Below are 24,470 nucleotides of genomic sequence, written 5' to 3' on the forward strand. Positions count from 1 at the left end.
GTAAAAATGCCTGCTTGCAAACTAAACTAATTCTCTAATTGTTTTGCTGTAATTTACTAGAATTATCTCTTGTACGCCACCACTTAGACTATTTCTACAAAGAAGCCAGGGGAAAAAATAAACAGATTCTGGAATATAATATTAATGACTATCAAGCTCCACTATTTCCAGTTTTACTCCTCAGGAAAATGGAAATTAGTTAACTATAAAAAAAAATATAGTTCAGAGTGCAATTCAAAATTAATTTTAAGACAGGGATACACAATGGAAGAAAGAGTTCTAGAAAATAAACATAGCTTCACAGACAAGAATAATATTCGTTGTTGTTAATTATCTCAACAGTGACTGAAGACTGACCACTAGCAAGGAAGTCCTGAGAAAGTTGGTTGAGAAGAGTGTGTGTATGCTTGATGGCCAAACTGGAAAAAAAAAGAAAAAAAAAAAAAAGAAAAAAAGAAAGAAAAAATTTCAGGTAGTCCCCAAAGGTGTCAAGTCAGCATCTCTCACGTGTGCTAGCTGATATAAATATTGAGATAATCTGTTCGTTGCTTATGAGCAATCCTCTCTTCAGGTCGATGAAGCAAAAGGTGCTCTGTTAAGCACCGCACTTCCAATCATACCCAAACCTGATCTTCTGGACTAAGGGTCTCTCTGCTGGAGACCTAACCAAATGCCATTCTTGTGCTGGCCAGAGGCTTCTCTGATGGCACAGAATCTGAGCTGAGAATATTCAGTTCATGACACATTTTAGCTACGCTCCCTTCACTCCGTCGCTATACCTCTGGGACAGAGAGGGACTTGAGGGGAAACGGAGCTGGTGCATTTGTTTGGAGCTAAGCTGAGAAGCTCTTTGGGCCAGAGGTATTCTCTAATGGTCAAGAGCATCTGCAACTGAGAGAGCATCAGCTCCAGCCACTGAGTGACTCCAAGCCAGAAAGAGAGCTACGTCCAGAGGCAACTCAGACTTTAGGAAGGCTGAACCCTGAAAAGTTACTTACTCCCAAAGTAACTTTCTGATGATGACACAAGACCTTAAGACGACTACACTCAAAATCTACATACCAGTACCTAAAGTTATGTGGGACAAGATATGGTCTGTGAATCACTGAGTTAAGCTGTGTTAACCAAAGAATACTTCCTCATTAGTGTTATAGAAGCATTTTTCAGCTTTTCATAAAGGCTTTTTTTGTTCTTCTCACATAAAAGAAGTGTTTGGAGTTGAGGACTCCAGAAGACTTTCTCTGTGTTGTTCTCAATATTGTTTTCTTTGATCCTCTTCCCCACGTGTAGCAATAGCAGCTGTCAGAATGTGCAGGTTTAGGGCTGCCGGATTCACTCCGGAGTGAATAGCTGAGCGTACCTGGCACCCACACTCCACTTCATTTGGCGGTGGTGAGTTGCTTTGTTTTTCTTCTGTTTTGGTTTGTTTAGTTGAGGAGTAACAGATCAGAGTCATTCACCAGAGGGAGAACTCTGCTACTAATCTACCTCCAAAACAAACTCAGAAGCTGAGCCAGGTCACTCTTACTTCCCTGACTTGGAATTTGTCCTGCTCTCTGTTGCTGATGATATCAGCAATATCCACTGGTATCAGTGGACGTGAATATGCCCAGGTGGCACGTTAACGATCATTGCTTCTATTCCTGACACCAGCTAATTAATTCTTGTACTTCTAAGCCAAGCTTTGCTCTTTCGACAGTTTGTTTAGCAGAGGCTGAACAGTTAGCTGTTGGTCCTGATTCATTCTTCATCACCTGTTATTTCTCAAGCTGTCAGCAGTGACTCCAAATGCAACTCTTGGGATTTTCACTGCTGAGCAGTGCCACTTGCTATGGACCAAGTAGCAAAAAATTATCCATAGTGTTATGTCACATTACTTAATCAACCACTTTTTTGCAACCCATTCTGACCTTTGTTAGTACAAAATATTAATTCAGGATATAACTGGATATATATAATGCCCAGGATGAATGCCCCAATAAGTAAGTATTGTGAAGCTGCCCTTTGTGGACATCCCTGAGGTTATGATTCTATAAATCTCTTTGGTGGCACTGTGACTTAGGTGTTCCCCAAGAGCTCCACAGAGTCTTTCCTGCCTTCTGGTTATGGGCTTTCTCTTTTGTTTGGCTGTGGGTTTTTACAGCGTTATTCATCAGGTGAATGAGTTCCCCGATTCAGCTCCATACTAGCCCACGGATAGTTCTGCCAGCACAACACAGCAAAAAAGGTGGCACGGCAGGAGTGGAAAACAGGCACTCTCTGAGCTTGTTGGACCAGCACGGTTGCTGTGTGTGTCGTCATGACCTGAATTCAATGAAGGACTCAAATACTCCACAGATGAAAATCACATTCTGTAAAATCATGTAAGTTTTAAAAAATGGGCTTCACAGGAGACTTAATTTGCAGGTATAAAGAAACCAAGCCACAGGATTTTTAAAAAGATGACTGCTGTGGAGGTGCCTAATTCAAAAGATATCCGCAGTTCTGAAAGGCTGAGAGGAATGGGCAAGCAAACAAACAGTAGTAAAGCTGCTTAAAGGGCTATGGCAAAACTCCCACTTCTCCTTTTTCATAGCAGCGTGATGTAGTCTATTTCCAGTGTCTTATAACATTCAGATCATTTTCTGTATAACCCTTGTGGTTGTATTATTTATACTTAAACATTTGTATTTTTCCTTACTAAATTGTATCTTGCGTTTTTCAGACTATTTATCGAAGTTGTAAGACTATTCTAATTTCTAATCCTGCCTATCAGCATACTGGGAGCTGCTCTCAGTCTTGTGAAACTTTAATAATTATGTTCTAACATCCAATTCTAGCATACAAGACACCAAAAAAAAAAAAAAAGTGCAAGATTTTAGACACCTCTGTAAAGGCCCACCAAGTTGATGACAATTTTTAAGTATTTTTCAACTATCACTATATCTACAGCAAGGGTAATATAAAAATCTACGCGTAAGTTTTGAGTAGCTGCAAGAAAGGCCACAGATAGGTGCAGAGTAATACTTGTACCTGTTCAGAGGAGACTGTGTTCTGTAAATATTATGTTTTCAGTAGCCCTTGCAGCTGTCATCAGGAGAGCTAATAAAACTGGCTGGCAGGCAGAGCTCAGCCTCTTTGAGCTATTGCTTGTTACAGCCTTCTGATCCTATATTTCTGTCTCTTTTCTTGTGCCTGCCCTGGCAATAGGAATCACAGCACATTCGTAGGGATATATATGAGAAGCCGCTGTTTTTCATAGAGGCGACACGTTGCTGGTAAGAAGCATCTTGTCGGAGATGCGACATCTCCCAACTTGCACCAAGTTCTTAATCACATAATTTGGAGGGGGAAATTCAGTCTGGCATACAGCCCTGAATGTTGCCAATGCATGACCTAGATTGTATTTCCCTAGATAGTTTATGAGAGTGCCATTTCAGACATTTTCAAAAGCCTTGTTAAAATTAAAATATACAACTCCTACTGCCTCTCCCTCATTCACGAGAGCCGCTACCCTGTCATAGAGGGAAATCAGACTTGCTTAACATGGTTTCTTGTTCACAAATCCATCCTGTTACTCACCTCCTACTTATCTTCTGGAAGACTGCAAAATATTTTTATTAGTTTATTCTACAATTTTTTATTTTTATACTTAGTGAAAAAGAGGTGAGTTGGATACCTGAACAAAAGTAATATTTGCAGTTAAGTTACAGGAAAATTGATCTGTTCTTTGTGGTTTGCAGTGGTAAAAGACATCTAATTTCATCAAATGCTTTTAAAATGGATTTTTCTCTTCATTTTTCCTCTTGATCTTATATTGCCTTTAACATGCATGAGTACCCTTTACAGCTCCATCTGATTAATTTCTGTAGCAGCTTTGTGTTCCACGGTCTCCTTCCTTTTTGACATCGTCCACGACATTCAATTTCTTATTGTCTTATTACTGACCATCTTTAAATCTTCCATTTTATTAACAAGTATGTTATTAATGCCATTATTATTAAAAATTTGCTGTTCTTATCGCTAATCCTCAAAATGGTTAAGGAAAAAAGAATACGCAATCAGTGCATGTCTAAAATCCATTGCAATAATACTGTCATGTGGTTTATGAAAACTGTCCTTTCTATTCCAATGGCTAGAAGCAAAACCTTTGCAGCTACACATGGCTTTAAAAAAAAAAGTAAAACCTTGAGCTTTTGATTCTAAGGCATGTTTTGATAACTGAAAAATATGTGGACTGCAGACAAGCTTTGCAACAGGTGAAATTGGCTTTGAGACTGAAGGCCACACCAAGTTGTTTAGAGTGCTAGAGACATTAACATCATCTTTCTTCAATCCACACGCTATTGAGACTAAAAGTGTTTTTTCTCTATGGATATTTATTTTATGTATTACTACATACGGTGTTTGGAATATAACAGTAAGAAGTACTTTTTATATACTCAACTCGAAAGCATTAGTTTATAAGAAAAGATTTGACATGTAGTGTATAGGTTAGTTCAACTGCTTACTTAACCGCATTGATTGTGAAACGCTAAACTCAAACCAGCTCACACAGGATTTGTTTTAATTTATCTCTGTTGGAAGAAATAAAACATATAATTTAAGCCAAATTCCAATGCTTTGCTCTGAGTTTTACTAGCGCATGCCATCTAAAATGTACTAATAATGCCAAAAAATAAAAGACTGAATGTTCCTCTATTTATCCTCCATGTATCATTTTCTTATTTTGGTAATCAGGCTCTAAAGTGATGGTAATTGAAATAATCCAAAACATAAGTTTTTGAAAGCTATCCCGTAGTACAGACCTTGACTGCCTTTGTGGTGGGGGGTTTCTTCATATCTACATGGAAAAAAGTCTTGTCATGACTCTTTTTTGGGGTTTTTTTTGTGCCTCACCTTCGACTCCCTTATTCTTACTAAAGATTCAGATGGAAAACTGTGTTCTTCTCCCTAGATCTCCGGCTAAATATGACAAATGTATTTCATCTGTTTAGAAAGATGAATATGCTTCAGTTATGAGAAAGTAATATTGGCACACATTTTTTTTGGACCTGAATTATAAGGGATTAACTATTACATTTATAAAGATTTCTGGACTGTTACAGTAAACAGTTCTTTGCTCAATGGATTTAGATGACAATTTACTAAGTAAATCTGCAGGCTCATTCAATTACATTTTTAGAGTGAATTACAGAAACAAGTACGTGGAATTCTTTCTGGACAATGCAAAAGAAAAGGTCTTTCTTTTTTTAGTTGCCACCACATATGCATATTTCACACGGGCTTTTCTAAAGAAAGACGACTCTGCTTTCATAAAATATTAATTGGAAGATTTGCTCAATGCTTTCTATCGGTGTATGAAAACAAGGCAAAAGAAGCAGGACCATTTCTGTCATGATTCAGGTGGGATTGATTTTCCGTAGTTATGCAAAAAAAAGTTGTTTGTCTAAATATACACTCTCTGTGCAGCCTGAGGAAAGAAACACAGAAGGCAGAAAACCTGTCTTCTGGAAGTGCCTGCTGCTTGATGGGGAAAAAAATACATGTTTCCTGGGGACTGACTCTTGAGGGACTCTGGAGTAACTAACTGAGACTAAACAGCCAATTTTTAAAAAGGTGGAATGAGAACATCGTCACAGAAGAGATTAAAACTTTCTCTGAGCTGAGCAAGGATCAGAACAGGCTGTGGTCACAGAAATTACCAGGGAACTGGTCCATCAGAGATGGGTGTTTGAATACACACAGTTCGTAGCTCCAAAATTAATGTATATTTTTTTTTACTTGGCAATTCCCTAAAACCAATCCAGCAGAACTACAGACAGCTAAGCCTACAGATAGTAGGCCAATTTGCATTATGTAGCATATATGCAGCGTTGAAGACTATCATGGCAACAGCATTGCTACTACACAGATTTTTTGTAACCTTAACAGCAGCAAAAACCTTATTCTAAACTAACATCTACTCTTCAAGTTTGCAGCTAAATGCAGCTTTCACCTGAATGTGTGTGGGGTAATCTCACTTCACCTCCCCCCAGCAATCACATGAAGGATGCGTCTTGTCTTACCAAAAAATTGCTGAAAAGGTTAGGCTCACATTCTTCACAAGTAAGAAATGTTCCTTAACTTTAACATTAAAACTTTTTCATTAGGAGTATAGATATGAAGTTCCTATGATATATACAAAGCACAGCACAACGGTGATTTTAAAGGCACACGTGCATGTAAATAAATGGAACAAAAATTATTGGCAAGAGTAACACCATGTTTCCACAGTGCTACGCTTGTGCACAGAAGTTTAGAAATCTCACATTACTTCTCATATTAGTCCTGTAAAATGGTCAAATGGCACTGCTCATCACCACAGCCACGTTTTTGGTCTGGTTTGGTCCGCTGCCTTAAAATTCGGCATGGTCCCAAAGAGCAATTTCCATAGTCTAAGTAAGTTCCTTTAAGAATGGCACTTCCTTTCTAGTATTTTAGAACTTTAGGACGACTCTTGTTTGGTTTTAAATCACAAAGCTAAAAGTGTCTCAAATACTCTATGTCATTATTTGATGAATAAAGCTGATCAAAATCTAGATGCCAGGAAGCCAGCAAATCTGCTTTTAAGCACCAATATACCTCTGAAGCCCTAGGTGTCATTCCTGGAAATGACGTTCATGTGTGCCAATACCGGTATTTTAAGATGCACTACCTTCTGAAGGCAGCCCCGGACTGATCCAAGACAATAATTGTGATTACTTACATATGTGCACTAAAAGGTACCCAACTATCCTAGTCTTGTCCAACCGTACCCATTTAAACGCCTTCCTTTTCATCTTTCATACAACAGCTAGTTCCCTGTTGATATTACCTTGCTGCTTTTGTAAACTTTTGACATATTTTTTTTTGCTGTTCTATTTTCTTCTTGACAACAGTAGCTCCTTTATTCTGTTTGATAAAAGCAGAATGCTATGACTAACATAGTAGTTTAACCGCATTCCCAGAAATATCAATTTCAAGGACTTTTATATGTTAATTTCATAATATACTCATTTCTGTGCATATTGCACATGTTCAAGGACAAATAAGATTTCTAATAAAGAAAGGGGACAGAACTACATGATGTGAAAATTGCTAACAGCTGGAGGGAAGGTGCAGTAGTGGCAACTGGCCATCATAAGACCATGTAGAAACAATGAGAGGCAGGCAGCAGGTATCTGTCCAGAGACAGATGCCCTTGAAGTACAAAAAGCCACAAAATAATAATAATAGGACAGGTAAAGAAACATAAATGGATTTTAAAAACAAAATTCTGAGCAGTATTGTTACAGGATAAGCACAAGGTAGAAAACTGTCAATAAATCATCTAGACAAAACAAAAGTAATTTGAAAAATATTAATAAAGCTATGTATATTGTGTTATGACATCTATCTATTGTGGTACCATTCCCTAAAAAGGGAAAATACATCCCCAAAAATATCAATGAAAAATATCATCATGTTGATTTTAATATGAAGTACATTTTTTTTTTCAGTATAGTCAAATTTAAGGGCACTGATTCTGGTTCATGGAGCAATCAAGGTGTGGCGGCTGTGGCAGGTTATCATTTCCCTACCAAAGCCAGCAAAACAGGAAACGTGCCTATAGCTCAGCAGATCCAGTTGTGATAAAGTAAATGGAGGTTACTCAAAGGGAACCAGAATTCCTTGGGGAACATCATCCATCTCTATATTCCCTAAGAACACTCCATCCTGTACAGGAGCACTGTGTTCTCTTTTCATAGACACAGTAAGAGACAGTAGACGCAATTGTGAAGAATGCGCTTTTAACAAGGACGTCAGAGTTCCCGGTATCCAGCTCTGCGCACAGAATATGACTGTCCTGCGAAGACTGGGGCCGAAAAGTCGTCTCTGAAGAGCCTATACAACCAACATTTTAGATTTTGGGCGGCAAGCTTATAATGCAGATTCGGATGGCCGAGAAGAAAATACACAGAGAGAAGTAGAACAGTGAAAAGCTTGTCCTACCAGACAACATGAAGAGTAACAGAGATGGGGAACAGCCATGCTGAATGTTAATTGCCTATACGTTGAACGTAAGAAAGGGCAGGAGATACATATGCCTACTATAGATGCTGCAATGGTGAATAGTCTTCAGCCTGTGCAATACTGCGCACGTACCCGTTACCAGACCTTGAAGAGAGCAGCCCACTTTACTGATTGATGCTACCACGTCAGACAACAAACTGACAGGGCTGAGGCAGGTGCTTGTTCTGGTCCGCTATGTGGTAACAGCCCCGGGCAGATAAATAGGCCCGAAGCAGACCCGTAGGGATGGTAATCTCAACCAACCATAGCGAGATTTACCCCGTTGTATTTAGCATAGCATTTATTTCGAAGTAGCCTGAATATGTCAAGGGACCTAAAAACTGAGATTATGTAGTACTTCAGTCCTGGAAGTCTTCTGAACCCGAACGCTTCATTTCCTCCTGAACTGCGTGGGTTAGTTTAGAGAACACAGTTACCTGCCTAAGAACAGGACAAGCTACAGGGCACAGATCGGCTTGTGCAGCAGCTCATGTTTCTGCAACTGCTGGTGCCAAGCAAGCGCCTGGGAATCACCTTGCTGAATTCAGAAAGGTGTAAAACTCTTCCTGCTGCTCTGAAAGATCAAGATAGAAAAAAGTGTCAAAAATTTTTTATATGCAAACACAAGTTTGCTGAAAATGTAAGATTAACAAGAGCATACAGTGATTCCCAGTGGCTCCAGTACTTCTTTGGGTTACTGGGAGTAACGTTCGGCTCTGATTTTTTGAGCAGCGAGTCAGTATTTCTCAGTAAGCATTCCTGATTAGAGTCATAGCTTTATTTTATTTCATGTTTTTACTTTTTAGACCTTTTCTATCTGAGATAACATATTTGTATTTTGTGAGCTTCCAAGGATGAAGGTTTTCTTTCTTTCTCTCTCGCAATTCTTGTGTGAGTAGGACAAATTCTTTGGGAATGAATAAAAGCTATTTGGCTTATAAAACTTGCCCTTTTTTGGTTCTATCTTTCTCACATGATGTCATGCAGTTATTTTTCTGAATGACTTCAATGTGTTTGCCTCAACAAGTCTGCTATTTTATTATTATTATTATCATACTTTTCATCTTTTTAAAGGGAAAGTTCCACCCTTTCATTTAAAAACAAAACCCCACATTTTTCTTTTCTCTTTTTCCCTTTCGGTTTTTCATAATATCTGGGAGTTGCATTATAAGGAATATATAAGATGATAAGCACTTCATGGGTTCTGTAAAAATCAACTCCGTGTCTCCTGCTTTAATTTCTATATTGAGAATCTCTGATAATATCAAGCTGATTGTAAATAATTAGCAGGCATCTATACAATTTTAGTCTTACAGTTTTGCAATCTGTAATTGTCACTACCTCTCTACTCCATTATACTATTTCATTATTATTATGAAAGTATGATTATATTTGATACAATTATATGAGTAGGAATTAAAGAAAGATTCTCTAAAAAAAAAAATAAATTAGATTTCCTAGAAGAAAGGATTCAAAAGAAAGGGAATTCTAAAAGAATTCTAAAGATTTCTCTGTAACAGAGATTTCTGTGGTAACTGGAACTGTACAAACACAACAGACAGTTCCCTCTCATCTGGCTTCACAAGCGAAGGGGACAAATTCCAGATTGCTAAAATGGAATTTTGGATTACTAAAATGGGGTTTAGCAATCTGGAGTTTGGAACAGCAGTGTGGGATAGCAAACCTGAATCTGATAAGGAGATAATTCATGACACTGACTACCTTTGCTGCCTAGCTTCTTGGTAAAACAAATTTGTATAATCTGATTGTTGGCTTCTCAGTGCTAAAATAACTGCAAAGTATTTCCGGAGAAGCCTGGGGAAAAGCACTGTGCTTCTATCATAGCACTTTTTCTCTACTAGTAAGAATTTTTGATAGCATTTTGTCCCTTGAGAATATATTGCATTTCAATGGCAATTGTTGGGTACACATGCTGCTCCTTCATGGTGGACACAGTCAGAGGAAAACCCAGCAAGGTGTCACAGACTCTGTGCTAGCGGCGGCTCTGAACTGCTGAAGAGCTGTGTCCTTCCCAAAGCAAGCACTTATATCGACGGCTCTTTTTCCAGAGGAAACAACATATACGTGGGTGACTTGGGACAAGTGACATGGCTATAGACTACAATACTGTGGAAAAGAGCTTGACTGGAAAGAATACCCAAGATGACTCTGCAAATCTGTCCTTAATATCTCTGATGTACTTTGTAACATTGCTTTAAAGATGGCATGTGTTCTTTATATAGTACTTAAAATACTTACAAATATTCAGTTGCTGTTGGCTTATTTTTCCTCTATCCGCTCAAGCTCTTGACATATCACAGCTGTTCAAAGGTTCGTTTTTAATCTTTGAATTATTTCATATTTTAAAAATAAATTCAAGACCACACATATTGACCCAACTTTTTGATGTTTCTCACTTTCTGAAAGCCCTGTGCAACTCAAATACATCCAGTATGAATTTTAATCCATTTTGACATCAAAGATACATTCTTCTATACATTTGATTACTGATAAAATTATATACTTTTGCAAGGGCTCTTAACTAGCTTTTAAATTTGAATAATTTACACTAAAAACATCTGAATTAACCAAATTAAACACTCCCTGAAATCCTGACTAAGCTTCAGAAGTTGTAAACAAGACTTCTAATTCTTTTTCCATATTCCCAAATCACATGTACGAAATGATGCCCCTCTGTTGGGATCTCTGCTTTCTGAAACTCCTTGTTTACCTCTGTTATTTGCTGTTGCTTTACTTGTATTATGTAATAGTGTGTACATTTATAATACAGCAGGTAAAGACAATGAGGAGCACTGGTAATTAAACACGAGAAACAAAATCTTTGCGCTTCTTTCATGTTCTTCAGTACCTGTCTAGGAAAAGCCCAGAAGCAACCCACATTAGAAAGGCATAGAGGAAAGCCGTCAAAGATTCTGACTAGGCAAAGAAAGGACCCAGAAAACCTAGTTGCACAAATATTTGCACTATGGGAATGTGGTAAGTGATTCAATATCTCTGGTTATCAAGATAAATTATGTTGTAACTGCCATTTCTCTCATTCTTTAATTCTTCAATGAAATTCAGCCAGCTGGTTAAAGTCTAACCTTTTCCATCAGAGCTTCTCAGACTGTGGTCTGCAAGAATCAGAAGTTGCTCTATGAAATAACTGCAATTTTTTCTTTGTTTGTTTTTAAATTCATGCACTATCATTCCCACTCATGCAAAAAAGAAAACATCCCATTCTGCAAGGGAAAACATAAGTAATGGAATTCAACATTCACACTAGTTTTATTCATTTATAAGTCAATGCTTTATGGCAGCAATGCATGGGATTGTCTATGTATTTCTTTTTCCACTAAACTGATAAATTTTGCTTTATATTTTCTGCATATTTAAAATACAACTGTCTTCCCCGCTTCCATAAACTACCATTAACGTACAAAAAACTACTTCTTATTGGAATATATATCAAGCTTTTTGAATATTTATGTTGTGGAGTAGGGGGGCCATGGAATAATTACTCACTAAATGGAATGTTTAAAAAAAAAATCAAAAGCACAGAAACCCCTACACCCTTTAATTTCCTTCTCTTTAATTATATTTTTCTAATATATTGACCATACAAATCAACTGATATAAGTGACAAACTGTAAATTTCTTTTTAAGTAACATGTTATGTATTAGTAATTTCATATTTTTAGCTTATAAATCGTCTTGCTATTTTCAGGAAATATACTGTTACTGAAGAGATGTTTTAACCAAAATATTTATGCAAGACAATTAAAAAGAAAAGCAGCTGATAAGGTTTTTAAAAGGAGCTGATACCTTTCCTTAGGCTTCTGTAATTTCCAGAATCATTGACTCTGATGATTATTCATCTTTCTTAAGTCTAAGACATTCAAAATGTTAAGCATTCTCAACTACAATCTTTCATGGGAATTAAAAATTGCTTTACGTACCTCAGCAGAACAGCCATTTTGCAGAATCTCACTTTTATACATATGCTAAAATGGAAAAAAATACTGAAGAATACTGAGAATCCTACCCCACATAGCTAAAACTCTTGACATTTCATAGCAGAGAAGAAAGCGCGATGTTCCTGTCCTTACTATACTTCATGGTACAGGTGGGCATCGAGAGAATTTGAAGCATGAAAGTCTGCAATAATTTCTATGATTTTGAAGAATACTATGAGGATTGTAAAATATAAGACCTATTGATTTAATAGGTTTCAAACACGGACAACAAATAACAAACAAAACAATGAACACTTTCAAAAATAAATGCAGTGAAATACAGCAATCTGAGAATCACAGGGTGCAGCAGGACGAGAGAGTACGGAGCAGCTCAACGGGTCCCCTGGAAGGGCTTCCAGAAGAGCAGGGTGTAAGATCCCAAGGTAATCAGTAGCTCTGTAACATTTTCGACTTTTCCTCATCTACAAGGAAAAGGGGAAGAGAGTGTTTCCAACGCTACCACGTTGCAGTGAATTAATCTCTCTACCAGAGTTTCCATCTGCCTCTTCCTGGGGTTAATGTTCCTTCTGAGTCCTATTTCTGCTAATTAAAGAGGGTGCACCAGCCTAAAGTGAGCATTGGTATAGCATGTTAACTATAATAAGTTTTATTTGCTGCATATGAACGTGGTTCAGTGATGGAATCTGTGTTCTTTGGAGGATTCACAAGTAAATGCTTCAAATATGTGTTACAAATCAGTCCGCAGATGTTCTCTTTGCTGTAAACATAGCATCTTCTCTCAAGATGTTGGCTTCTGATTGCAATACCACTGTCACACAACTCAGATGGTTAACAGTAATGTTTGTCCCAAATTATTTCATATTGTCACTCCTACTGAGTAATGGACTCATGGAGAAAATAAAGAAGAGGGTGGAGACGCCCAGCAGTCTGAAGTGAAATGCAAGGCAACAGGAAACAGAGAAGGAAACAAAAAGCAAAGGAAGACTGAATACTTCATATATTTTAAAATGGTGTGTGTGTGTGAAGAATCAATAAATCCTCAATCTGTTCAAAAATAGTATACAAAAGACCTTCATAATCCAAACTGCAAGACCCATTAATTGTCAATAGGCAAATACTACTAAAATATTCCCAAAAGTGCAAAGGTCTGGAAAAATCAAAGGTATCATCCTGCAGATTGTGGATGAAACTGTTAAACATGAAACTACAAGTCAGATTATGCATCTGTAAAATGAGCATTCAGGTTATTCCACAGCTTATTTGTAAGAACAACCTTAAAAATTAATGCTCACATTTTAAGACACTTATTAGAAATTGAAAACAAATGCAGCAAGACCTCCACAATTTAATGTTTAAAATGAAAAGTGTAATGAAATTTGTTTCCCTCTCCCTTTTGACAAAGATGACTAATCTCCAGGGTTCTGGACCATGTGGATTTCATATCAAATGACAAACTGGACTCAAGTTAAATCCAGCAAAGGCTAAGTAGGCTTCTTTCCAAATTATGTATTGTAGGAGGAAAGTGAAGCAGTTGATCTCATTCAGGTAAGAAACACAGAAAGCTACACAGTCATTAGTGCGTGCCAAGAAACAAATAAAAAGCAACTAGCTTTGGACAAGCGTCATCAACTTACTGATTTTCAGAAGAGCCAGCCTGCAATCTTATTCACTGAAATCAACAGCAAAGTTGTACTAACTTTGGTTAGAGCAGAATATCAAGGCCAGATTCCGTTCCAAGCCAGAAACATACCAACACAAAGCTATATTTTTATTGAGGTAAACAGAACATAACAGAAAAAGGTGGTATTTAGATCCAGCCTTAAGGCAAGGAAAAACTTTAGACAAAACTTTGGCTACAGCTACTGTGAGAACTGGAAAGAAGTAAACTCACAGAACTCTCCCGAGATAGAGAGGAAGAAGACACAAGAAAAAAGCAAAAGCGTGATCAAGCACTTCACATACATTATTTTTAGATTATGTAAAAATTCAATTAAATTTTTGCAAAAACTTCATGACATCATCCATGACATCCTGAATGATGCTAAATATACAAGTTAAAGTAGTAACGGAAGTAGAAGTAAAGGTACTTCTATTCTTTTCTCTAGAGCTATATTTCCACAAGTAAATTGGTTACTTCAGCAAGTTCAGTGGCTGCTGCTGTTGCTGGCTGTTGTGTTCATGCCAACTTGGTAAGATACCTGCTGCAGTGACAGGTCGTGAAGTAATGCTTCTGCTTTCAGGTGTTTCCAGCACCACCCCTAAATGTTATATCTTTTATGTGCTGGAATCCAGGGCTCTTTCAAAGACCTGACGGGAGAAAATTAAGTAAAGCAACATACGTATTTGAACAGCGCACAAATGTATGCAAGTATTATATATCCAACATGTTTAAAATACATGGCTGTAAAGTTTGAAGAAAAAGGAAATCTTGAGCAGAATTTAAACCCATACTCAGATCCACCATCCCGTAACTAATGACGCTTCGATTGGCTTTAAAAAAAAAGTGGATCCCATAGGCATTGGAAGCTGCAAGATGCAAAGGATGCAGCAAACTCACTGGAGTTTAATTATGGCACTGGAGTAACTTATCGGAAAGTCAGCTATCCAAACCACTTTGAGTTACTAGAAACATAGTATTCTCCAGAGACTGATGGGAACTGAAAAACTTAGCACAATTGGAGAGATATTTTAGCAGACAAACAAAATACTGAGGAGCATGCTAGAATCCCAGCGGTACCTCTGCCGGTTTGTCATACTCATTATAAATCAGCAGTAAGAAAAGTAATAATTGACTTACAGAGGATATTTTTCTCAGGTATAAGCTTTGCAAAGGTTCAATATGCTCAGGAGATAAATACAATCAATATAAAATAATTGTTTAAATGTAGATGATTTAATTCTAAATATTATGTTTATGTCAATAAAAATGAAAACATAAAACAAAAAGTATCTGGAGTTAAAAGGCAGTGATTTTGGGGGGCCTTATTCTCTCCTTTATGGCACTTCATATACATATTCATTTCTGTGCAAACCGTAAGTAAAACTAAGATTGTCTACTCAATATTTCTGACAGCCATTTGCACTCATTTTATCTGGTATCTAGCAGACACTGGAGATATCAGAAGGTGAGAGGTGACTTTTACTTGTTGATTCCCCTTTGCAAGTTACACATGTAACTTTAGATGTGCATTTATGTCTGCTTATGAGACGACGGGCTTTTGCTGCTCGAGATTTAAACCACTGCATAGTTTTGTCTGAATGATGAATTCTTTGTGCTCTCAGTTTAAGATGCGAGCACCCAGACTGCTTAGTCATAGTGCAGTGAGGAACCCAATATTTAAACAGAATAATCATAAATAATTAGTCACCAAAAATGTTAATTATTAAAGATGATTAAGGCCTGAGGAAGTGAATTACTTCTTTTAAAAAATTTTTTTTCAAACATCTGGATTCTGACAAAAATACTAAATTACAAAATCATTACACTTAGTACTTATTTAATAACATACTACTACAAGGAGTGACAGGAATTACAGAGAGCAGAATTAATGCTAAAGCCTTGCAAATAATTCATTTATACAGCTACCTCATTGTAACTCATGTAAGGTGGTCCACATGTAAACCTGATACTGTAAAGAAAAATCTCTAACTTACAGACACAAAGAAAGTTCAGAACTTTCGCAATTCAGTGGTTTTGCTGAATCCCTGCGACAGATTATGTTCCTTAAACCGTCATAATCAGATATAACTGTCATGTCTCGTAACTCTCTCAACAGCAGGTGAAAAGGCTGAGTAACTGCAAACGCTTTATAACCATTAACTGCTGGTAACATCAAATAAGGCCAACCTTTTACACACTGTACTTTTTTCACGCTAGCTACAGCTGCAGCTTAGATCTGTAACTTTTTATGCTAATTCCTCAGAACAAAAAGTGGGGGAAAACCTACTGCAGTTCACTGCTGAGCATGTGAAATTAAGCCGCTATTTGTTAAATTTTAACATACAGAGCTGTGAACTGCAATGACCGCAAAGCCAGCATTCCTTTGGTTCTGCAGCCCTGTTATGGGACAGGCACTGCCAGCTGAGTTGCAGAGCAGGCAGATAGATGCAGTAAACTTTTTAACCAGCTTGCCAAGAAATTCAGCTACTGGGGCTCCCCAGCTGTGGTCAAACACTTCAGAAACAGCTGCGATAGTTTTAAGATGTTACTTCTTTTGCTAATTTTTTACCATCCTTAAGTCCCAGTAAGTGAAGTGGACTTCCCGAGCCAGTTAGGTTCAGATGGATCGCCTTCAACAACCATTAAAGATGACTGAATTCATTATGCCAATAGGTCTACATTGCAAGGTCCCTGCAGTCTAGTCACATTAAGACCTCTAAGGGGACAGAGCATGCCCAACAGCTCTGTGCAGCTGGTAAGCACGTATTCCATGCGGAGAGAGGTTGTGGGAATAATTAGGGAATAGAATTATCAAAGACTTTGCTGTTAAAATCTAGCAAGCAGAGATCATACTCGGAGTTATGCCCCAAAGGGTTAAAACTTGGTGAAATATGTGGATTTGTCACAGAAATAACAAAAAGCACATGCTCAACAGGCAGGCCACTCTCCTGCCAACATCAAATCTCAATTCCAAGCCTTTGGGTCATTCCAGTATTTCAAATAAAAAAGTTGCCAGACCTTTGTTTTTTAATAATATAGAACACTGGCTCCTAGCTTAATTAAAAAAAAAAAAAAAGTTTACCATGTTTACATCGGAAATACAAAATATTTCTGTTCTATGGTCTCTCCTTTTTAATAGTTAATGTATTATTAATGTAAATCATCCTACAAACAAAGAACGGGTCAAAGGTTATTTTCTAAGTTGTTTTTTTGGGTGTTTTTTTTATTTGGGTTGGGTTTTTTTTTGTTTGTTTGTTTGTTTGTTTTTAAGGATTGCTATGGTATTGAGAATTAGCCAAACTAAGTCCCAGGCTATCAGATCTGGATATTGGGTATCGCAGCGTAACTTGTAGGAATAATCATTTAGAATACTTAGATGCTTGGACCAAGTGCCAAAACATTAATCCTGCACAATCTGAAGCTTGAAATTTCTTTCATTCTCAATTATATTCTTCATATGCAAGAAATATATTTAATGTTATGAGATTACAAGTAGATACAATAAAACGTACACTGACGTAAATCAGAACACTTAAAATTGGCTCTTAGTAATTTTTTCTTCTAAATGCTCTATTGTACATTAATTAGCATTCTCCACTTTTTGAAACTCGGTCAGTCATTTGATATCTGAAAAGTTTTTAGTACGACGAGTTTTAGCTAATAAGTTCATATGTACATCAGTCTGGAAAAATCTAAATAAAGCAATTTAATTTGAAAACGGTCAACATGGCAGTGAAAATGTGGATGATGGAGCTAAGACTTAGGTGCTGACATCAAGGGTTTCCCTTGCCTCTGGCCACACATTCTCATTCCCTCCCCTTGGACCAGCATCTTCTGACAAGATCCTTGTCAGAAGGACGCTTCTGATCTTTTTCAGTAAGCTCAGGGAGTGAAGCAAGCAAAAGATTATGTTTACAGCAAAGGAGATCATCTTCTGCCAGATTAGTTCCCTGAACTGGTATGACAGAGAGGCAGGAATCTGAAGCCAGGATCAAGATGACTGTTCCCGTCAGGAATAGCGCTTAGACTGGCTCAGCCAGATGTGCAAACTGCACTCAAAGGGCAGCACGAAACCAAGCAGAAGTGATGTGGCTCCAATGCCTTTGCTGGAATTTTACTGTGTGCAAGTCAAAAATAACGGGTGACACTATTATTCTCTTTGGAACTATAGCAGATAAAGAAAAAAAACCATTGTGGCTTCAGGGGTGACAAAAGCCAAAATTATGCTTCCGAGCCTCTAGCCTTCTATGTGGTTAGAAGGTATCATCTTTTTATCGATGAAGATTTATCAAATATGACTTGGTTGTTATTTTGAGTGATGAAAATTAGTAAATAAAACATATAGAAATGGATTATTCTTAAGGCATCGAGAAATAAGCTGTGATATACAAGGCTTGGTGCTGCTCAAAACCTTTAGGAGATGCTTAATGTCATCTTTTAAAAAAAACCAACAACAGGAAGAACCACCAAAACCTAAAACTAACTACCAAAAGAATACTTTAGAATTCTAGAAAATAAGTTTGAAAGTGACTGCTGGGAATCTGTAATCCAATCTCCTGCTCAAAGCATGACTAACGTTGACGTTACAGCAGGTTTCTCTGGAACATGGCTAGTTAAGTTTAGATTCCACCCACCCCAGCCTTTTCTGGGGAGAAAACCACCCTCGGTGTCTCCTTGCATGCCTTGTTCCAGTCCCCAGGTCACCTAGGTGGTCCTGCTGGTTTCTCTCCGGTTTGTCAGTGTCTCTGGGGAGCCCAAAACCAGACACAGTACTTAGATGCAGCTTCACCAGCGCTGGTAACAAGGGGAATAATCTTACTTAATAAACTTGATAAACTTACATTACCTTCCACAGAGCCAGTCATTTCAGCACAGAAGCCAACCAGGTTGGTCAGGCACAATTTCCCTGAGCACCTTGCCTTCTGACACCTATGTATATTATCGTAAAATTAAGCTATGAAAATGCTGATTGTTTTAAATGTTTGCAGTCCAATAAATAACATCTATATTAATTTGAGATATACATTATAGGTTTGTTACGGAAAATTTTAAGGCACATTCACAACCTTTTTGTCAGTTCATCTTATGAGCAAACACCAAATTGTTTAAAACAAACCTGGAAAGATACGGAATAGGCTTTTGTTGCATCCGTTTTTCTCATGTTTCTGACTCATAATCAATGTGAGATTCTTCTGCTCAGAGAAGTACTGGCTATATCTTTCTAAGATTTATATAAAGCAGCTGCTGGCTTTGTAACTAACCCTTCTACTTAGAAGTTATGTGGTGTGTCAATTCTCACTTTTCATATTTTATTCCACTCTAACACCTGTTTACATACTCTGCGCGTAAGAAGCAGTCCGGTGAATAAGTATGGTGTGAAAAGTAGAATGCCACCAGTACAGCTTGCAGGTAAAATACTCAGAATTATTAAGAAGCTACATTTGAAACAGCATGTGTGACAATGTGGGAAATTTATCCCTGTACAAAGTATGAATCCTGCTTGCGGTTATGAAATTGCTGTATCATTAAATACCTCAGAGGATGTGAAGTCAACCATATGCTGTCAGGGCTGAGTCATATGTGTCTCAGACATGGGACGGTGGAAAACGTCCCACCCTAGCAGCTCCCAGTCAAGAGGGAAAATAAAGGGACAATGGGGCGCCTGAGCCAGACGGCAATCAATTCACCCAAATTCTTCCTGCAAGCCAGGGTTTGGAGCTATGGAATTTCCCAAAAAACTGAAAGGAAGATCAAATGTTCCGACTGGACCTCAAAAGCTAAAGCATTTGGGAAATGCCATGAATCACAGAGACAGAAAACTTGTGCATGGAGAAGAAACAGTGAGGCATGCTTTGCTAACTGTGGGCCAGCCAAGTGAGAAGGAAACTGGCTTCAGAATTCTGACGCAGACATGCATGCAACGTAATTTAGAAAAGTTATGGACAGAAATGGATGACACGGAGCGCACAGGCTATGCCCAAAACAACATTCAAAACTGAGGAAGGGATGTATACACAGTATATTTAGTGTTTTCTCATCTGTATGATATTTTGTGCCAGCTAATATAAAGAATCATTGATTTTATGGAATTTTTACATCTGTGCTTGTCTACTTCAACTATCGCATGTTTCTGAGAGGCAAACTGTAAATCCTGAGCAAGTGGGGGCTAAAGGAAAAGATGTGCTTAATCTTTCAGAGAACCTAAGGACACAGCTGTCGGTACTCATCCTCGGGGCAGGGGGAACATGTGCAAGTAGCCAGTAAAGTTGCACATTTACCAAGGAATAGAAGAAAAATAATCCTGACTGGAAACTGAACCAGAGAAAAACCTGCTTCCAACTCTGATCAAACGAAGCTTAAAGGTATATGGGCTTAGAGAGCTAGAATGGAAACAAAGCAATCCAGTCCATTTCCAGCTGATGGGACATTATCAAGCCTGTGACAAGCCTGTGGTTCTCCTCACTCTTGTATGAGTTGAAAATTGCAAGTCAGTTGTCCAGTTTTCACTTTGAATAAAAGTTAACATGGTTATGATGATTTTGGGAAACACTCCACGCAGTCGTACTTACAAATGGCTCTTCGCTACCTGACTACTCTTCATTAAATAACTTCAACAAAATTTGAGCTGCTATTTGTTTATCTTGCTATTCTTCCTATGTTCTTAGCCAAATACCAGAGGAAGATTTCCTGCCTAAGTACTTGTTCCTAATGAAAATGCATATTCTTCAACATATTGTAAAATTACACCCAAGCTACTAAACTGGAATTTCAAACCATTTGTAGATATACCAAAAATAAGATAAGGACAACATTCAGAGCGGTTTTCTTAACATTATAGGTAATTAATTCTGTCCTTGACTTCTTTACTCATAAGAATCATTTGACCGCAACTTTTCAGGATAATAATTTGCATTTTTAATATTTTCAACTCCTCTTCGTTATTATGTATTTCTAATGTGTTCTTAGGACAAAATTACGAGGGTGCATTCTCATTGTCTTCTTATATTCTGGGTGGAGAACCACAAGCAGAAACTTTGGAAATCGCACATTAGCACAATGTTCAAGTTAAACCGTGTCCAAATAGCTCTGCCTGCCATCCACTTCAAAGCACTGGCAAGCCATCACGCAGTATTCTTCCAAGCTTTGCTTGATTTCCATAGTGGTGAATCATGACCATAAAAGAAGCTGTGTGAATGTTGGGGGTTTTTTCTCCACACAGGAAACAATAAAACATTAATAAAAAATAAGGTCAAGAGAGAACTATAGAACTGTTCTTCAGTGAGATCTAAGTGGCCAATTTTTTCCACCTGGGACACCCAGTCAAAACATTTGTTATTAGCCACATCACTGTGACTCACATGCTAAAGTTCCAGGTACAGATTTAACTCACTCCTAACTCTCTGACAAATCCTGACAAACAAGAGAAACCCGTTATGTCACCAAATCAGACGAAGTTTGATGTAACTCATTCCAGAGCATTCTATCTTCTCTTGGGCTTAGAAAAAATTTAAAAAGAAATTACTTAGACAAAATTTAAAGTACGGCAAAATCCTTGTCACTTAGCTCATAGAAAATTCAATATTTTGTAAAATTAGATGTCAAAGCTAATGAAGGAAGTATTTACATATATAATGAATTTGCATTACTGCAAATTCTGATACAGAGATTATGAAATCTTTGTCTTTTCTTTTGAAAGGCATTTCAAGGACTGTCAACAGATTCATACTAAATGAAAAGATCCGCATGACCTCGAACAAATTTACTCATCTGTCCAAACTTCTAAATGCAAACCATTCTTTAAACTGTATGGAAAAAAAAGACAACTGCTTGCAAAATCTTATTTTGTACAATACATCTCCAGAAATATTTCCTGTACAGCATTTTACTTTTTTGCTTACAGATATGAAACCAATTTTTGTTCCAACTGTATAAAGGAATGTACTTATTTCAGTGTAGGATAGAAGATGCTCTGTCAAATCCCAACATCATACCCCTTTCTTAAAAGAAAAAAGCATTATGTAAAGCACATATCCATTTAACTATAGTAAAATAGCCTAGTCCTGCTATTAGTGCTCAGAATAGTACAGGATGCATTTTAATTCTTTTTTCTTCATGAGTATCTAATTGAGAATACATTTGAATTGGAGGCTTGAATCTCAAGGGAGAAAAATGAGGAAAAACAAAGCTGAGTGAAATATGAAGCTCAGATATCTTCTGGAACTCCGTACTAATTTAGAAAAAAAGCCCTTCACTTCAGGATGGCAAAGTCAACATCTGAGATCTTTCACTGAATGACCTCTTTGGTATACCAAAAGCATACAGCAACAGTAGTTGCTGTGTACTAATTTTCAAACAATCTGTCTTAAAGGACAGATAGTCAAAGTCAGATATGAAAACATTAGGAAATTTAGGATTTTTGTGCAACATTAAATATCACGTTCTTTGTCCAGTCTATTCAGTAATCCAAAAAAAGGATGATTCATCTCAAGGCTGAATTAAAGTTTGTAACAAAAAACCCAAACCTTTCCTTTGGAATATTTCATAGAACCATAGAATTGTCTAGGTTGGAAGAGACCCTTAAGATCATCGAGTCCAACCGTTAACCCAGCACTGCCAAGCCCACCACTAAACCATGTCCCTAAGCACCACATCTCCCCGGCTTTTAAATCCCCCCAGGCATGGGGACTCAGCCCCTGCCCTGGGCAGCCTGGGCCAGGGCCTGACAGCCCTTTGGGGGAAGAAGTTTTTCCCAATATCCAACCCAAACCTGCCCTGGCGCAGCTTGAGGCCGTTCCCTCTCGTCCCATCGCTTGTTCCTGGGGAGAAGAGACCGACACCCCCGGCTCCAGCCTCCTTTCAGGCAGTTGCAGAGAGTGATGAGGGCTCCCCTCAGCCTCCTCTTCTCCAGGCTGAGCCCCCCCAGCTCCCCCAGCCGCTCCTCCCCAGCCTTGGGCTCCAGCCCCTGCCCCAGCCTCGCTGCCCTGCTCTGGCCACGCTCCAGCCCCTCCATGGCCGCCTTGGGGTGAGGGGCCCAGCGCTGAGCACAGCATTCGAGGGGCGGCCTCACCAGTGCCCAGCGCAGGGGCACCATCACCTCCCTGCTCCTGCTGGCCACACTATTGCTGATACAAGCCAGAATGCCATTGGCCCTCTTGGCCACCTGAGCACACTGCTGGCTCATGTTCAGGCAGCTGTCAACCAACACCCCCAGGTCCCTTTCTGCCAGACAGCTCTCTATCTGTTTCTTAATAATTTAATTAGTAAGAATTTATGAAGTACATTAAAGCTTCCCTATTCCAGCCACAAACTCTGTAGTATCAAGCGTCACAATGCAATGGTAAAAATAACACCAGCAATTTAATGACATGCATGAAATCGTTCGGTATTTTGTCAGATAGTATGACAGAATGCCTGTAATTCCATACTGTGAAATGCCTGAAACCAACCAAAAAACCCTGTAAGGTGGGTTTTTTCAATTAGTTATGAAAATTATTAAAAGCAAATCCTAACTAAGAACCGCAAACTATTACTATGTAGGACCAAACAGCAACAAATTGCATGGTTTCATTTCACAAAGAGATGGCATACTAAAATGTTGACTTCACACAAATCTAAGTAGAGGTAAACATTGATTTTAACTATTACAGATGTAAACGATGTTGGCATATTGTGCTGATATTAAAAATGTAATTGGCCCAGTAATGACATGTGGAAGGTTGTGAACATCTAACGACAAACTGGTTAGCACAAAAGGCATTAACATAAAAAAAACTAAATAACCCCCAAAATGAAAAAAAAAAATGTTAGTTTTTAGTCCAATTATACAAATGACAAAAATGAATGCTGGGAGTCAACCTACCACAGATTCATATTTTACATATTTATGTTAAAAACATCGTAACATGAGAATGTAACCTGCAGAATTTCTATCACCTATAATTTTCTTGTGAACATAGCAAACCATGTCTGTGATTGATAGATGAAAAGCTTTCACTTCTCTTTCAATTACTTCAAAAAACAGCTCTATGTTACAATACAAATCATGATTAATAAAACCAAATTAAATTAATGGGATATAATCGATTATTTCATAAGATTGTATACTGCCATATGTCCTGCATGTCACCTTTTAGCAGTGATAGTGTGTCCTTATTAAATTTTAGACAACGCGTTACAAAAAGAGGGTAAGATTAAAGTGTTGATCCTTCTTAGCAATGGAATCCTATCAAGATAGAATTATGTGAAGTAGCCTAGTAACTAAGCAAAATGCTGTATAACACACATTTGTTCTGGGTAAATGTTTCTGAAAAAGAAACAAATTCATCTCTGTTCCAAAATAATTTACACAAATTACAGCAATAAATTGAGTTGGTTTTAAGAAAGTTATATAACCTAAGGTTTATTTGCAGGAATTAAATTTCCTGCATCGGTACCTTTCTAATCTGTTGACATAATTGTAAATTATCACTTATCTAAACTTAATGGGGAGACACAAGAATGAGAATTCTTTCAAAATATAATTTAATGCTCAGAAATAGAACGCTAGGTGGATGGAAGCTGAACTGGGCTTACATGTTAACAGTTTTCACGTCTGGGGAAATGTCTTTTGTAAAGTGGCCTGGCAAAAGTAACTGTAATGATAGTAATACAGGTGCGGGTAGATTTTGCTTTCTCTGGTTTCGCTACCCACACGTCAATAATTCCTTCTGACAAAGCTGCCTGCTTTCGGGCAGCCCATGCCGCGATCTGCGGGTGCGAGCCCACTGCTGGGCACGTCGCCA

At 37.9% G+C, this 24,470-nt stretch overlaps 1 long non-coding RNA gene across 1 annotated transcript; it reads left to right on the top strand.

Moving 5' to 3' along the window:
• The first annotated feature begins 362 nt into the window (after positions 1-362).
• LOC148051998 (uncharacterized) lies at positions 363-22,258 on the top strand. The gene is made up of 3 exons (XR_015698774.1): positions 363-3,257; positions 10,919-11,049; positions 11,780-22,258. It is a non-coding gene; the product is annotated as an uncharacterized LOC148051998 (long non-coding RNA).
• The last annotated feature ends 2,212 nt before the right edge of the window (positions 22,259-24,470 follow it).

This window comes from Nipponia nippon, unplaced genomic scaffold, assembly GCF_047370975.1.
Source record: "Nipponia nippon isolate SJK-2023a ecotype South Korea unplaced genomic scaffold, ASM4737097v1 scaffold_5, whole genome shotgun sequence".
NCBI lineage: Eukaryota > Metazoa > Chordata > Aves > Pelecaniformes > Threskiornithidae > Nipponia > Nipponia nippon.